The sequence below is a fragment of the Mobula hypostoma genome, chromosome 11 (genome assembly GCF_963921235.1).
Source record: "Mobula hypostoma chromosome 11, sMobHyp1.1, whole genome shotgun sequence".
Lineage (NCBI taxonomy): Eukaryota > Metazoa > Chordata > Chondrichthyes > Myliobatiformes > Myliobatidae > Mobula > Mobula hypostoma.
Window position 1 is genome coordinate 37,208,773 of NC_086107.1, and position 17,151 is coordinate 37,225,923.

A 17,151-nucleotide genomic window follows, 5' to 3' on the forward strand; every position below is an offset into this window, starting at 1 on the left:
TAAAATGGTATCATTAAACATTTTACATTTGCCGGAGTGGTGGTGATAGATCCGATTTCAAGAGGTAGCATCTCTTCTTGAGTAGCACCTCTTCAGACTGCACTGAAGTGTGAGGGAAGGGAACGTCAACTCAGACCATGAGAGGCCTGCGTCGGGCATTTTCATGCCTTACAAGGCGCAGATTGGAAGTCTGTGTGGGGCGCCACTCCTCGCACAGACACTAGAGCAATGTGTGGTTAAGTGCCTTGCTCAAGGGCACAAACACACTGCCACAGCTGAGGCTCGAACTAGCGACCTTGAGATCACTAGACAAATGCCTTAACCACTTGGTCACGTGCACAACAAAGAGGGAATTGAACCCCAACTCTCCTGATAAGAGTGCTGTCAACTGAGCTGCGGCTGACATATTCAGAGTATTATATCTGGAATGGATAAAGTTGACAGACTTCATAAGCAAGATACAGCTTGACAAGTGGTATTGAAGGCTCAGTTGAATTCTGCTCTGACATTTCTTCAGATTGATCGTAATCCTCTTGATATGCTGAAGGTGTGTTCCCGCTTCCGGATGTACATGATAATGTCAGTGCTTGCCTGTCATCACAATCTGTGAGGAATCAATATCTTCAGGATCAAGTCCTCAAAAATTCAATATACTACAACAAAACGTGAAATATGTTGCAATTTCAACAGTGTTTCTGTTTTAAAAGCATTCAATGACAATGATCTTAAACCTAATCTTGCTTATGTTTGTTGATACCTCATTGGCAGGAATGTAGAGTGGACATTTCTAATAGATCTTCATAGCAATATTTCCACATTCTAACAGTGCATTGGCTTGTAAAAACTGTCATCATCATCATCATTATCATCATCAGGTGCCGTGCCCAGTTTGAGCTTTGACTGCCATGGCCCATACACTCCTGTTTCGGGTCAAGTGGATCAATTCTTTGGTATTCATTTCTAGTTCTCTGGCTGTTGTCTCCATCACCATTTGGCTTTGTCTTCATCTTGCTTTCTTCCCTTCAATCTTTCCCATAATTACTAATTACTAACTCCTTTTATTATTTATGGTGCAACTGTAACAAAAACCAATTTCCCCCAGGATCAATAAAGTATGACTAAGACTATGATTATGACTAATCACGTGCCCAATGAAGTTACGTTGTCTTTTCATGATCTCATACATTTTCTCTTTTTGTGTTTGCTCTGTTCATGACATCCTCATTAGATATCCGTTGCGTCCATGTTATTCTTTGCATCCTCCTCAAAAACCACATCTCTGCCGCTTCAATTTGTTTCCTCATATTACTAGATATTGTCCAACATTCTGAGCCATATAACATAACTGGAAAACGTAACATTTCAGTGCTCTGAGGTGGGTTGTCATGCCTAGTTTAGCGTTGGTCAGTATACTCTTCATTCTCGTAAAGGTGTCTTTTGCCATCCCTATTCTTCTTTTGATGTCCATGTCGCACCTGCCATCTGATGTCACCCAGCTTCCTAAGTAGCAAAAGTTCTGTACTTGTTTTATGTCTTCCCCGTTTATTCTCAGCCTGCAGATAGGATTCTCCTTCTTTCTGGATATCACCATACATTCTGCAATTGATAGATAGACCCATTTTTGCACTTTCTTCAACAACTATATCAATTAAAGTGTGGGCACGTGGCCAAGTGGTTAAGGCATTGGACTAGCTACCTGAAGGTCGTGAGTTCAAGCCCCAGCCGAGGGAATGCCTTGAGCAAGGCACTTAATCACACAGTGCTCTGCAACAACACTGGTGCCAAGCTGTATTGGTCCTAATGCCCTTCCCTTGGACTACATTGGCCTCGTGGAGAGGGGAGACTTGCAGCATGGGCAACTGCTAGTCTTCCATATAACCTTGCCCAGGCCTGCGCCCTGGAGAGTGAAGACTTTCCAGGCACAGATCCATGGTCTCGCAACGGATGCCATAACTTTACTTTATATCAATTAAGTTTTGTAGTTCTTCCTCCATACTTGCAATTAACACAGTGTCAAAGGGAATATCTGAAATTATTGATTTTTTTCACCGCCAAATTTGATTCCCAAGATGTCTGTTATTTTTTGTAATATTGTTTCACTGTACACATTAAATAAATCAGGGGAGAAGTTATACCCTTGTCTAACGCCTGTCTTGATTTTTGTAAACTGACTCACTTCTCCATCTATTTTTACAGCGGCAGTTTGTTCCCAGTACAGATTTCTGATTAGGCCGAGGTCTTTTGAATCTAGATCTTGAGTTTTCTGTAATATTTCAAATAACTTACTTTGCTTCACTTTATCAAATGCTTATGTGTAGTCAATAAAACAAACAAATCTTTTTGCACTTGAATAGTTTGTTCTGATAGTATCCTTAACATTAATATCATGTTTCTTGTACCTTTGTCTTTCACAAAACCACCCTGTTCTTTACCTATTTCAGCTTGTATCTTACTTTTAGCTCGTCATCAAAATTCTTCGAAGTATCTTGGTGATATGACTCATTAAACTTATGGTCCCATGTAATTCACATTCTATTGCTCCAGGTTTCTTAGGAAGAGTGATAAATACTGATTTTTTAAAATCTCTTCTGGTATTATTCCAGTCTCATAAATGTCATTGATTAAATCAGTAAGTTTTTCAATTCCATAATCTTCAAGGACGATAATTTGTTCTATTACTAATTCATCAGGACCTGCTGCCTTTCCTTTCTTCATCTTATTTATTGCATTACGAACTTCAGATTTTAAAATATTTGGACCTTCAATGTTTTTCTTAATTTCTGGTTTCTCGTCTCGATCGTCTTCAAACAATTCCTGAATATACTCAGTCCATCTGTTCATAATCTCATCTTTTTCCATGATAATGGTACCGTCCTTTGCTTTCAAACATCCACCTGAAGAACAGAGGAGCTTTTTACCAGTGATATTCTTGATTTGTTAATGTAACCTTTTTGGATCAGTAATAGGGATTCTTTCTATTTGCTCACATTCCTGGTTTAACCATTCTTCTTTAGCTTTTTGACATAAGCTTTTAACTTTTTTATCTAAGTACTTATATTCTATAGGATCTCTTCTTCTATTAGATTTTTAATTTCATCTGACATCCATGTATTCTTTGTGCTTTTTTCTTTTTTAGGAATCACACTTTGCTGATTCCACCAAGGCATCCTTTAGAGGGTTAAATTTCATTTCTACATGATTGCTATCATCTTCAACAGATTCTATTTCTAGACTTTGAAATCTATTCCTTACTTCAATTGTACATTTTTGTCTTAAGTTTTCTTCTTTAATTAATTGCAAATAGTCAAGGGATTGTTCAGGTTTTTGCTTCTTCAGTTTTTTACGTGTTACTTTTACATGACGTGCTACTGGATTATTGTCACTATTACAGTCTGTACCTGGATATGTTTTGCATTGAGTCACTGAGTTTCTAAATCTTTGGTTTATAGTAATAAAGTCAGTTTGATTTCTAGTGTTATCACCTGGACTTTTCCAGGTCCACAAGCGTCTTGGATGGTTTTTAAAGTAAGTATTCATAATGACCTGATTATTCATCTTGCACCATTCTATCCATTTCTCACCTCTTTCATTTCTTTCCCCTAGTCCAAATTTTCCTATGGTATTTCCATCAGCACTTTGTCCTACTTTAGCATTTAGATCTCCCTTGACAATAACAATATCTTGAGATTTGCATCCATTCTTTGCTTGTTCAAGCTCTTCATAGAATTTATCTATATCCTCATTTGTTCCATCTGTTGTTGGTGCATATACCTGTATAATTGCTAAATCAAATGGTTGTCCTCTGAATCTAACAAGGAGCACTCTTTCTGATATTGCCCAATGCCCTAAAGCACTTTTTGCCATGTTTTCATCCATAAGAATTCCTACTCCATTAGTATGGGATGTTGCACAAGAATAAGTTAGTGTTTTACTTCTATTCTGACACATTCCAGCACCTATCCAACGACCTTCGCTAATTCCCATGATGTTAATCTTTAGTCTTTCCATTTCATTTATCACATTGTCCAATCTTCCTGCTTGATAGGGTTCTTACATTCCAAGTGGCAATAATTTTCTTTTGTGTTACTTGAATTTTATGAGCAGTAGCCTGATGACGGTCGGGGATCCCCTGCTGACCAGAATCAACCCTACCGAGCGAAGCATCTTCAGAATTGTCTTGAAGATCCTCTTGACGTTGTTGTTGTGTGATACATTTTGTGAGTTTGACCATGGTTTTCTTAGCAAATAGATTCTAGGAAACCTAGTATTTAGCAATGGTGGTTTGCTATTGCCTACCGTTGGGCGAACTAAAGAAATCGCCATTTTTCTTCCCAAATGTTCATCCGCCTATACTTTAGCCATTGATATTTGAGGTCCTAGCTCATCCACCTTCTCCGTCATAAGTTCAGTTACTGAACCTGCCAGATCTGCCGTTGGCTTTCGCTCGTATCCTGAGCAGGAACCCTTGCAGGTGCTACCATTCCGGGTCAGAGCAATGAATGACTAAGGGGTAACTCCACATTCCCCAAAACTCTGAAAGTTCCCAATCAGAGCCTCATCACCGGTTGCAGCTTAGAGTCATACCCAGGACCCGTAAATACTGTGCTGACTGCATTCGGCTCCTTAAGGCCAAAACTGAGGGGTGAAGTTCAGAGAATAAAATTTGACCTCGGACAAAACGGGAAAAACATAGAAGGAGACTGTTCAGTCCAGCAAGTCTATGATGGCTCAAGGAGCCATTTCATTATATATTATATGTTATATTATAGATATGGCCCTTGTGGCTAAAGGGATTGGGGGTATAGAGGGAAGGCTGGTACAGGGTTCTGAGTTGGATGATCAGCCATGAGCATACTGAATGGCGATGCAGGCTCTACTCCTGCACCTATTTTCTATGTTTCTATTAATCCCACCCAACTCACTTATTTCCCTCTGATCCATTCTCTCTGATAATGCCCATCAACCCTTCTGATTATCCTTTCCATGCTGCGCTAAGGCCAAATGAATAACTTGTAGTTATCATTTGTCCTCTGCTATTGTGACAACAATGATACACTTAAAGAGGTAGCATGTGAAATTTCTTTGGGATATGCATTAGATTCCGGTTAATTAGGAAAATCGGGATCAGTATACTGTGCCCAATTAAGTGGCTCACCCAATTAGCCAAAGTTTCATGGAAATTCAGTGGATTCTTGTTAATTTGGCCATCATTTAATCTTTGGACAACTCTTAAAGAACAAAAACTAATTGAGAAAATAGCCGTGATTTCCTTTATTTATGACGCTCAATAGGGGCACGATACTATTGCCGAACATGTTCTAACTAGCATCATTCACATTCACATTGTGTGACCGTTAGACACTACACTATGCTTAAACAGTTCTTAAATAGTGTCAGTTGCATGTGTTTGTGTTCAAAAATCAGTGATTTTTCTCACTGATCATTGGCGAGTAATAAATAGTAAGGCAATTCAGAACTGGTTTGCTCACTGCAGTTTCAAACTTTCAGGTTTGGAGATGCCTGAAACAGCTGAGAGTGAAAATGAAACTATTTCACTGTTCCAACAAGTTTGGAACTAAGACGAATTTGAAGATATCGACAATCATCTTGAATGTTACAAAAGAAAATGAAGATTTGGAGGATGCAATTGTCTAAAACATTGTGTGAAGAAGGTCTGTTGCTGTATCTGCAATAAGCACTCTTCCTGCATATTGCCCATTTTGTCACTGGTGTTTAGGGTAACAATGAAGGGCCTCCATATCTGGTGGTGTTCAGGGCTTCCTTCATCATGTCAGTAGCTTCCCCTCGGTTTTCACTACTGTCAGTCAGGCAAGTCCGGGGTGGAGAGTCAGAAACACCGTTGCACTCAGAAGAAGAACGATTCTTCGTTGCTGTTTTAGTAACCATTTTGTTTGGCCAATCAGGGTTGTTAGCCCTGAGCTGAATCCCTGAACCTGGAGGACTGGTGGATCACTCTTAATCTGGCCTCTGCCTTTTTACCTGTTTGGCATTGGTGAACCTACCAAAAGCCAAAGAATAAAGCCCTGACTCCAGCCAACATAGCTCTCCAAGTCATTGAGGCACACAGGACTCCAAACCACAACAAGTTCGTGGTCCTCTTGGAGGCTGATTTTATTCATTTACAGTCAGTCAATCAAAAGAACATGTCAGTGTATACTGGATTAATAACTAACTATATAGTCAATAACTATTAGAAGCTAATACAGTTTTATAATACTGTAGTAGCATTCTATTTTATTCCGTATCTCATTTAAATGCATAATTTGTTACTCAGTATTTTGTCTTTTTTTTAAATCCTTTTTTTTAACTATTTCAATGAAACTTCAGTTAATTGGAGTTGCTGCTTAATTGGGTCAAAACATACCGGTCCGGATGTGTCCCAATTAAGTGGAATCCACTGTAGTTTTTTAAAAAAAAGGCAGCATTATGTCCCAAATAAAGGAAGGGAATTCCAGCTATTTGATCAATTAGTTTTTATTCTTTAAGAGTTATCCCAATTAAGTGGCTGCCTCGATTTAAGTAATGCGATATTTAACTGGAATCCACTGCCTTTATGGAGCTGTGTGCTTAGCCCTTTACTCTGCTTTCTTTATACCTGTAACTGTGTGGCTAAGTACAGGCCCGATGCCATATTTAAGACTGCTGACAATACCACTGTTGTTGATCGAATTGAAGGTGGTGGCAAATCAGCATACAGGAGGGAGATTGGAAAATCTGGTTGAAAGGTACCAAAATAAAGTTCCCTCACTCAAATCCAAAGATGACTGGTTGCTACAGGAGGAAAGGACGGTGGGGGAGGGGGGGGTTCATGTGCTAGTCCTCATCGGGGACACAGAGGTGGAGAGAGTAATTTAACATTCCTTGGCATTTTCACATCAGGGAGTCTGTCCTGGCCCCAGATCATAAGTGTCATCGCAAAGGAGGCATGACAGTGGCTCAACTTCCTTAGAAATTTGCATAGATTCGGCATGTCATGTAAAACTTTGACAAACTTCTAGAGGTACACAGTGGGGAGTATCCTAATTGGTTGCATCACAGCTAGCATGGGAACACCAATGCTCAGATACAGAAATATCTACAGAAAGTGATGGTTACAGCCCAGTCCATCACAGGCAAATCCCTCCACACTACTGTGCACACGTACAAGGAGCAGTGCCACAAGAAAGCAACATCCATCAGTAAGCAATGCACATCAAAGTTGCTGGTGAACGCAGCAGGCCAGGCAGCATCTCTAGGAAGAGGCACAGTCGACGTTTCAGGCCGAGACTCTTCGTCAGGACTAACTGAAGGAAGAGCTAGTAAGAGATTTGAGAGGGGGAGGGGGAGATCGAAAATGATAGGAGAAGACAGGAGGGGGAGGGATGGAGCCAAGAGCTGGGCAGGTGATAGGCAAAAGGGATACGAGAGGATCATGGGACAGGAGGTCCGGGAAGAAAGACAAGTGGGGGGGGGGGACCTAGAGGATGGGCAAGAGGTATATTCAGAGGGACAGAGGGAGAAAAAGGAGAGTGAGAGATTAATGTGCGTATAAAAATAAATAACGGATGGGGTACGAAGGGGAGGTGGGACATTAGCGGAAGTTAGAGAAGTCGATGTTCATGCTATCTGGTTGGAGGCTACCCAGCCGGAATATAAGGTGTTGTTCCTCCAACCTGAGTGTGGCTTCATCTTTACAGTAGAGGAGACCGTGGACAGACATGTCAGAATGGGAATGGGATGTGGAATTAAAATGTGTGGCCACTGGGAGATCCTACTTTCTCTGGCAGACAGAGCGTAGGTGTTCAGCAAAGCGGTCTCCCAATCTGCGTCGGGTCTCGCCAATATATAGAAGGCCACATTGGGAGCACCGGACGCAGTATATCACCCCAGCCGACTCACAGGTGAAGTGTCGCCTCACCTGAAAGGACTGTCTGGGGCCCTGAATGGTGGTAAGGGAGGAAGTGTAAGGGCATGTGTAGCACTTGTTCCGCTTACCAGGATAAGTGCCAGGAGGGAGATCAGTGGAGAGGGATGGGGGGGGGAACGAATGGACAAGGGAGTCGCGTAGGGAGCGATCCCTGCGGAAAACAGAGGGTGGGGGGAGGGAAAGATATGCTTAGTGGTGGGATCCCGTTGAAGGTGGCGGAAGTTATGGAGAATAATATGTTGGACCCGGAGGCTGGTGGGGTGCTAGGTGAGGACCAGGGGAACTCTATTCCTAGTGGGGTGGCAGGAGGATGGAGTGAGAGCAGATGTACGTGAAATGGGGGAGATGCGTTTGAGAGCAGAGTTGATAGTGGAGGAAGGGAAGCCCCTTTCTTTAAAAAAGGAGGACATCTCCCTCGTCCTGGAATGAAAAGCCTCATCCTGAGAGTAGATGCGGCGGAGACGGAGGAATTGCGAGAGACAGGGTGAGAAGAGGAATAGTCCAGATAGCTGTGAGAGTCAGTAGGCTTATAGTAGACATCAATGGATAAGCTGTCTTCAGAGACAGAGACAGAAAGATCTAGAAAGGGGAGGGAGGTGTCGGAAAAGGACCAGGTAAACTTGAGGGCAGGGTGCCATCAGTAAGGATCCCCACCATCGAGACGATGCCGTCTTCTCACTCCTGCCATCGGGATGTACAGGAGCCTTGCGTCCCACACCACCAGGTTCAGGAACAACTATCAGGCTCCTGAACCAGTGTGGCCAACGTCAGTCACCACAACTCTGAACTGATTCTACAACCTATAGACTCACTTTCAAGGACCCTACAATTTACGTTCTCAAAGATTCAAAGGTCCAATTTAATGTTGGAGAAATGTATGTAATATACATCCTGAAATACTTTTTCTTCACAAACATCCATGAAATAAGAGAAGTGCCCCAAAGAGTGAACGACAGATAAACATAAGAACCCCAAAGTCCCCCAAGCTCGCCACCCTCCTGTACATACGCAGTAGCGAGCAACAATTCCCCCTCCCCCCCCATCGGCAAAAAACACAAGCATCAGCAATGTCACCAAGCACTCAGTGTGAGCAAAGCAATAGCAAAGACACAGACTTACAGTTACCCCAAAGACTTCACTTTGCACCTGGCATTCGACATACCGCAGATTCTCTCTCCCTAACATTTATTTTTTATTTGCACAATTTGTCGTCTTTTGCATATTAGTTTGTCAGTGTTTATGTTTAGTTTTTCATGGTACTATTGTATTTCTTTATTTTTCTGTAAATCCCTGCAAGAAGATGAATCTCAAGTTAGTACATGGTAACACATGTATACCTTGATAATATATTCTTGACATTGATAAATATAGGAGTGAAATTGATTTCACTAGTAGTGAAATTATTATTAGAATCCATTTTGAGGCACAAATCAAATTTTCAATTTCGGGAATTGAAGATTAATGAAGGGCAGTCAGCATGGACATTAATAAAGGAAGTCGATGAAGAAAGTCTCTTAGATACGAAATACCACAAGGCTTTGTGCTCAGTTCCTCTTGCTCTATGTTTTAAAGATTTAAACTTAAACATTGGAGGTGTGATAAAGATTCTTGCAAATGAAACAACAGTGGTTGACAGGAGGTTGGATTGTTTTAGACTATGGGAAGATACAAATATCTGGTTAGAAAGGAAAATGAGTTGTAACAGGTAAGGAACATGCGGGAAAAAAAAGGGACAATTTGGAGAAAAGTGGAGAAACTGAGTGACCTTGTGGCATAGTCACAGCTGAAATATTTTTCTGTATTAGCCAAGGCATAGATTACAAGAGCAGGGAGACAGTGCTAAAACTACCCACTGGGTAGGCCACAGCCTGAGAATTGTATATACTAGTGACTGCATTCCACAGAAGATGTGATTATACTGGAAAGGGTGCAGAGGAAAATTTGGAGTATGCTGTTAGTATCAGAGACATTTCTGGTTGTGAGGAATGATTGGATACTCTGGGATTATTTTCACGGCACCTGCAAAGTCTGAGGGGCCTAAATGGAGGAAACAGTATGGACCTTTTCCCATCTGCTGGCATTTGAAACCAGGAGCTATGGGTTTAAAGGAGGATGAGGAATTACTTTCATCTGGATGGCAGTGGGGATTGGGAACACATTGCTTTAAAGAATCCCTTACTACATTTAAAATGTCGTGGATGTGTACTGCATGAGCTGTTAGCTGCAGGGCTGTGAATTGAATGCCACAAGATGGTTTGAAATTAAGCAACCATTTTATAGCTGGCACAGCTATAATAGGCCATGTGTTAACCATCTGTGTTGGAAAATTCTGAATCTCTCTGAAGTTTTTCTATCTAGGTTGAATATTGAATGACTTAGTGAATATAATGTCTGCTTGGTGATTGGTTTATTATTGTCTCCTATATTGAGATACAGTGAAAAACTTTGTTTTAATGCTATCTAGACAGATCATTCTGAGCATTATGTAAATCAAAATAATGGAAGAGCAATAATGATATAATGCTACAGTAATAGAGAACATGCAATGCACGTAGACAACATTCAAGACCCATGAAGGGGTAGATTGAGAGTTTCTCTTTATTGTACAATTCAAGAGTCGTGTATAGTACCAGCAGAATAGAAGCTTGTGGAATTAACAAAAATATAAAACAGTAATTGAAAATATAACATGAGTGTAGAATTGGGCCATTCGGTCCATCAAGTCAACAGATCAAGCAGTATCTATGGGGGGGGGGAGAGGGGAACTAAATTGCATGTGGATCATTTTTCAACAGCATTGGCCATTTTTGTTACATCTTTATATCTGAAATTGTTAAACCTATTTTTGAGTCCTGAGGGATGCAATGTACCTGATGGGGGAAAAATGATAGACAGCTCCTCAAGCTAACAGTGGGTACCATGACATGAGCCTAAGGCATAGCAACAGAATTTAAGCTATTTAGCTCATTGAGTCTGCTCATGGCTGATTTAATTTTCCTCTCCAACCTTTTCTCCTGCTTCCCCCCCCCCATAATCTTTGATGCCCTTATCACAATCCTATCAACCTCTGCTTTAAATATACCCAGTAATTTGGCACCCATGATTGTCTTTGGCAATGAGTTCCACAGATCTGTCACCCTCTGATTAAAATTCCTCCTCATCTCTGTTTTAACAGAACATCCTTCTATTCTGAAACTTGCCCTGTGGTTCTAGACTCTCCCACTATTGGAAACATCCTCCCCACATCGACTTCATCTAGGCCTTTCTATATATCATTCTTCTAAACTCCAGTGAGTACAGGCCCAGAACCAGCAAACGCTTCTCATACATTAACTCGTTCATTTCTGCAATCATTCTTGTGAGCCTGCTATGGACCCACTACAATGCCAGCACGTCCTTTTGTGGATATGGGGCCCAAAACTATTCACTCTCCAAATGGGGTTTGTCCAGTGCCAAGGCTTTATAAGGTATTATGTTCTTGCTTTTATAATTCTAGTCCTCTGGAAATGAATGCCAACATTGCATTTGCCTTCCTTACTGCTGACTCAATCTGCAAGTTAACCCTCCCCCCCGCCCCAAGTCCCTTTCTATCTTTGACTGCTGAATTCATTCTTCTTTTAGAAAATAACCTATATCTTTATTCCTTCTATCAAGATGCATGACCATATACATCCCTACAACATATTCCATCTACCACTTCTTTGCACGTTCTCCTAATCTGTCCAAGTTCTTCTGCAGTTGCCCTTCTTCCACATTATCTGACTCTCCACCTATCTTTGGATCATCTGTAAACTTGGCCACAAAGCCATCAAATCTGTCATCCAGATCATTAACATATAATGTGAAAGGTAGCGGACCCAACATTGACTCCTGTGGAACGCCACTAGTCACCAACAGCCAACTGGAAAAGGCCTACTTTATTCCCACTCTTTGCCTTATACGAGCCCGCTAATCTTATGTCCATTCTGGTATCTTTCCTGTCATACCGTGGGTTCTTGTTTAGCAGTCTCATGTGCGTCACCTTGTCAAAGGTTTTCTGGAAATCCAAGGAAATAACATCCACCCTCTCTCCTTTGTCTACTCTTCCAGTAGAACAGTGTAAGAAGCCAAGACAAGAGTGAGAAGGACAGTTGAAGTAATTGGCAGTTGAATCTCAGGATTGCCCATCAGACTGAATGGAGGTTTTCCACAAAGTGTTCACTTTTCCTGTTTCTGATATTGCATTATTGTACTGAATGTTTAAAAACTATAATGAAATTACAAGAGAATTGCTGCTCCTCCCTTTAACACTTCTGAATGGGGAAGAAAGGAGGTCAAGGTGTTGTGGCTGCGTGTGAAGGTGCTATGAGATGGAAGGAGGTTATTTGTACAAATGGATGAATGGCATAAGGATCCCTGATGGGAATAGTTTGTTCAGAATGCCAGGAGGATACAACATTGCTGATATTAAGATTGCATTGGAGGTGACAAGACATATGGATCACGTCCCCTTGCAATAAAGGTAACATTCCATTAGCTTTTGTAGCAGTTTGCTCTTTCTTTGTGTCAGTCTTTTGTGCTTTGTTCCAGAATCCCAGTTTCATTTAGAACATAGAACAGTACAACACAGGAATTGGCCCTTCGGCCCACAGTGTTGTGCCATATCAATTAAATTAGTAATCAAGTAGCTAATCTCTTCTGCCTGCATAGTGTCCGTATCCTAGCACTTTCCTCACATTCATGTGCCTATCGAAACACCTCTTAAAAGTCCCTAATGTTTCTGCCTCTACCCACCACCCCAGGCAGAGCAATCCAGGACCTAACACTCTCTGTGTGGGGCCGGGGGCGGGGGGGGGGGGTGGGGGGAGAACTTGCCCCTGTCATCTCCTTTGAAATTACTCCCTCTCACCTTTAATGCATGACATTAGGCATTTCAACCTTGGGGGAGGGGAAATACTTCTGTCTACACTTGAGGCCCTCCTTCGGTGTGGTCAACCATGGATGTTGCGTCCTAGCTATTTGTGCGATATGCAATCCAGGGCATTGTCCTCTCTGGTATTAGCTATTTCAATTCTGGAAAAAAGATGCTGTCTGTCCACTCTATCTATGCCTCCCATAATCTTAAATACCTCTGTCAGATCTTCCTTTCACCTCTGCTGTTCCAGAAAAAACAACCCAAGTTTGTCCAATGTAGCACCTGCCCTCTAATCCAGGGAGCATGCAATTTTTTGGTAGCCATGCTCTGTTTAAATAATTATGTTTCTCTTTCTTTCATTCCTCTCTTGCATCTCCTCCATGTCATTCTCCAACTGTTAACTACTTTCCCACTCGTTAATCTATATCCCTTCACAGGCTCTTAATGTTGTCTTAATAGCTTGCTAACCCATTGTATTTTACATCATTTATGTCACAGCATGGATCCACATGGCAGTCAACACTGACTCATTTATTCCAACCTTTTTCTATTACTCACTGACCTATTTATGCCAATATATTATACCCCACCCCCAAACCATACTCTCATTTTCTTGTACAGTAAACTCTTATGTAGCACCTAAACAAATCCCTTGAAGTTCAAATCCACTACATCCACTGTTTCAATGTGTTGCATCCTCAAAAAAAACCCTTCCAAATTTGTTAGAAGTGGGTTTATCTTTCCGTAAAACTATGTTTAATTTTCTCACAATTTCAAAATTATTTTGAAAGTCTTTAGCTGCTGGTACTTCTACTCCAATAATGGAAGTTATTTTAACTTCATTTACGCCCTTGCATTTCCTGTAAGTTAAAACGTATTTGATTTCCACATTTCAACAGTTTTGATGAGGAGAGACTGAGAATTGGTTGTATTTTATGATCTTGCAGGAAGCTTAGAGGTGGTGGGTAGTGGGAGGGGATGGAATGCATTGAGAGGTGCAGATATGCATAATTATGACAAGCCTGGTTACTGAGATTTCCCTTTGGCAGAGGATCTCAGGTCAGAGGAAGTATGATGAAAGGTTTACAACCTGAACTAAAATCTGTTTCTTTCTTCACAGATGTGTATTTCCAGCATTTCCTTTCTTTTTTTTTAAATTTCAGATATCCATCAGTTGAAGCTTCTTCCTTTTTAATAACGTTGATGATTGTTGCTTTTTGGAGAAAAGAAGACCGGAGAAAATTTGATAGAGATGTACACGTACCAAACTGACAGGGTAAGTGGGGAAAAGTGGTTCCCGTTGGTAGATAATTCACTGGGCAAGGAACATTAAATTTTGGGCAAGTGGTCCATGTGAGTTAAAGCCTTTTCACTTAAAGAATAGATAGCATCTGGAATTCGTCACTTTCAAGGGTGGTGGAAACAAAAAGGAGTTAGGTGGGCTAGACAGAGTATAATTTGTAGGACTAATTATGGGGGGGGGGAGCGGGCGGCGGTAAGTAAGGGAATAGGGCTGATTGACTAGGAGCCAGCATTGGATTAATGGGTTGAATGGAAAGCTTCTAATATGAGAGATTGAATTGGTTGAATTTGTTTACCTTGCAGGAAGCTTGGACGTGGTGGGAGGGGAAGGAATGCATTGAGACGTATACATAATAATGACAAGCATAGATAGTAATCTCCTTGTGGCAGAGGTATCGAAGATCAGAAGATCTATGTTTAATCTGAGGAATAGGAAGTTTAGAAGGATTCTGAGGATCTTCTTCACCCAACACCTGAGGGTTTGGTGAAGGCAGAGTCACAAATTTAAGAAGCATTAGAGCAACATTTTGAATTGCCAAGATTAAGGACCAAATGCTACCAAATGGATTAATATCAGAATCAGAAACAGGTTTATTATCACTGGCATGTGAAGTGAAATTTGTTAACTTAGCAGCAGCAGTTCAATGCAATACATAATAAAGAAGAGGAAAAAATAAATAAGTAAATCAATCACAGTATACGTGTAGTGAATAGATGGAAAAAAAAATGCAAAAAACAGAAATACTTGAATTTTTTTTTAAAAAGTGAAATAATGTCCAAAGCTTCAATGTCCATTTAGGAATCGGACAGCAGAGGGGAAGAAGCTGTTCCTGAGTCGCTGAGTGTGTGCCTTCAAGCTTCTGTACCTCCTTCCTGATGGTAACAGTGAGAAAAGAGCATGTCATGCGTGCTCAAGTCCTTAATAATGGACGCTGCCTTTCTGAGACACTGCTCATTGTAGATGTCCTGCTTACTTTGTAAGCTAGTACCCAAGATGGAGCCGACTAAATTTACAACCCTCTGCAGCTTCTTTTGGTCCTGTGCAGTAGCCGCCCCCTCCCCACCATACCAGGCAGTGATGCAGCCTGTCAGAATGCTCTCCACGTTACATCTATAGAAGTTTTTGAGTGTTTCTGTTGACATACCAAATCTCTTCAAACTCCTAATGAAGTGTAGCCGCTGACTTGCCTTCTTTATAACTACATCAATATGTTCGGTCCAGGTTAGGTCCTCAGAGATCTTGACACCCAGGAACTTGAAACTGCTCACTCTCTCCACTTCTGATCCCTCTGAGGATTGGTATGTGTTCCTTCGCCTTACCCTTCCTGAAGTCCACAATCAGATCTTTCATCTTACTGACGTTGAGTGCCAGGGTGTTGCTGTGGCACCACTCCACTAGTTGGTATATCTCACTCCTGTATGACCTGTCGTCACCATCTGAGATTCTACCAACAATGGTTATATCATCAGCAAATATATAGATGGTATTTGAGCTATGCCTAGCTACACAGTCATGAGTATAGAGAGGGAAGAGCAGTGGGCTAAGCACACACCCCTGAGGTGTGCCAGTGATGATTGTCAGTGGGGAGGATGTGTTATCACCAATCCACACAGATTGTGGTCTTCCAGTTAGGAAGTCGAGGATCCAATTGCAGAGGGAGGTACAGAGGCCCAGGTTCTGCAGCTTCTCAATCGGGAATGATGGTATTAAATGCTGAGCTATAATCGATGAACAGCATCCTGACATAGGTGTTTGTGTTGTCCAGGTGGTCTAAAGCCATGTGGAGAGCCATTGAGGTTGCATCTGCCATTGACCTATTGTAGCGATAGGCAAATTGCAATGGGTTCAGGTCCTTGCTGAGATGGGAGTTCAGTCTAGTCATGATGAACCTCTCAAAGCATTTCATCACTGTAGATGTGAGTGCTACCGGGTGATAGTCATTAAGGCAGCTCACATTATTCTTCTTAGATACTGATATAATTTCAACCTCTCACTGCTATGGGCAGAAGTTCCCATTTGCTTCAAATAGGCAACAATTATAATATCGGCCTCTGAGACAGAGATCACAGGGTCATCAGGTGCAGCAGGGATCTTGACAGCTGTAGTTGTGTTCTCCCTTTCAAAACGGGCATAGAAACCTCCTGTCCCATGATCCCCTCATATCCCTTTTGCCAATCACCTGTCCAGCTCTTGGCTCCATCCCTCCCCCTCCTGTCTTCTCCTATCATTTCGGATCTCCCCCACCCCGTCCCACTTTCAAATCTCTTACTAGCTCTTCTTTCAGTTAGTCCTGACGAAGGGTCTCGGCCCGAAACGTCGACCGTACCTCTTCCTAGAGATGCTGCCTGGCCTGCTGCGTGCACCAGCAACTTTTATGTGTGTTGCTTGAAATTCCAGCATCTGCAGATTTCCTCGTGTTTGCATAGAAACCGTTGAGTTCATCTGGTAGTGAAGCATCGCTACCATTCATGCTATTGGGTTTCGTTTTGGAGGAAGTAATGTCTTGCAAACCCTGCTAGAGTTGCCGTGCATCCGATGTTGCCTCCAACCTTGTTCGAAATTGTCTGTTCGCCCTTGAAATAGCCCTCCGCAAATCATACCTGGCTTTCTGGTACGGGCCTGGGTCGCCAGACCTGAATGCCACAGATCTAGCTTTCAGCAGATGACATACCTCCTGGTTCATCCATGGCTTTTGGTTTGGGAATGTACAGTAAGTCTTTGTAGGCACACACTCATCCACACAGGTTTTAATGAAGTTGGTCACAATTGCAGCATACCTATCCAGGTTCGAAGATTAATCCCTGAATACAGTCCAGTCCACCGATTCAAAGCAGTCCTGTACGCGCTCCTGTGCTTCCCTTGTCCAAACCTTCTTGGTCCTCACTACTAGTGCTACAGTCTTCAGTCTCTGCCTATACTCAGGGAATAGAAGTACAACTAGATGATCAAATTTCCCGAAGTGAGGCCACAGAATAGCACGGTAGGCATTCTTGATGGTGGTATAGCAATCGTCCAGTGTTTTGTTTC

At 41.8% G+C, this 17,151-nt stretch overlaps 1 protein-coding gene across 8 annotated transcripts in view; it reads left to right on the forward strand.

The window, feature by feature from the left end:
• LOC134353656 (uncharacterized protein C11orf24-like) overlaps positions 1 to 17,151 on the forward strand; it is a 102,758-nt gene that overhangs the window by 4,992 nt on the left and 80,615 nt on the right. For 7 of the 8 annotated variants that reach the window (XM_063061838.1, XM_063061841.1, XM_063061836.1 and 4 more), the window contains exon 2: positions 13,985 to 14,097. The gene's annotated coding sequence lies outside the window, so the exon portion shown is untranslated. Of the gene's footprint in view, positions 1 to 13,984; positions 14,098 to 14,922; positions 15,003 to 17,151 lie in introns of all 8 variants that reach the window. The other variant, XM_063061842.1, reaches the window with a different exon arrangement.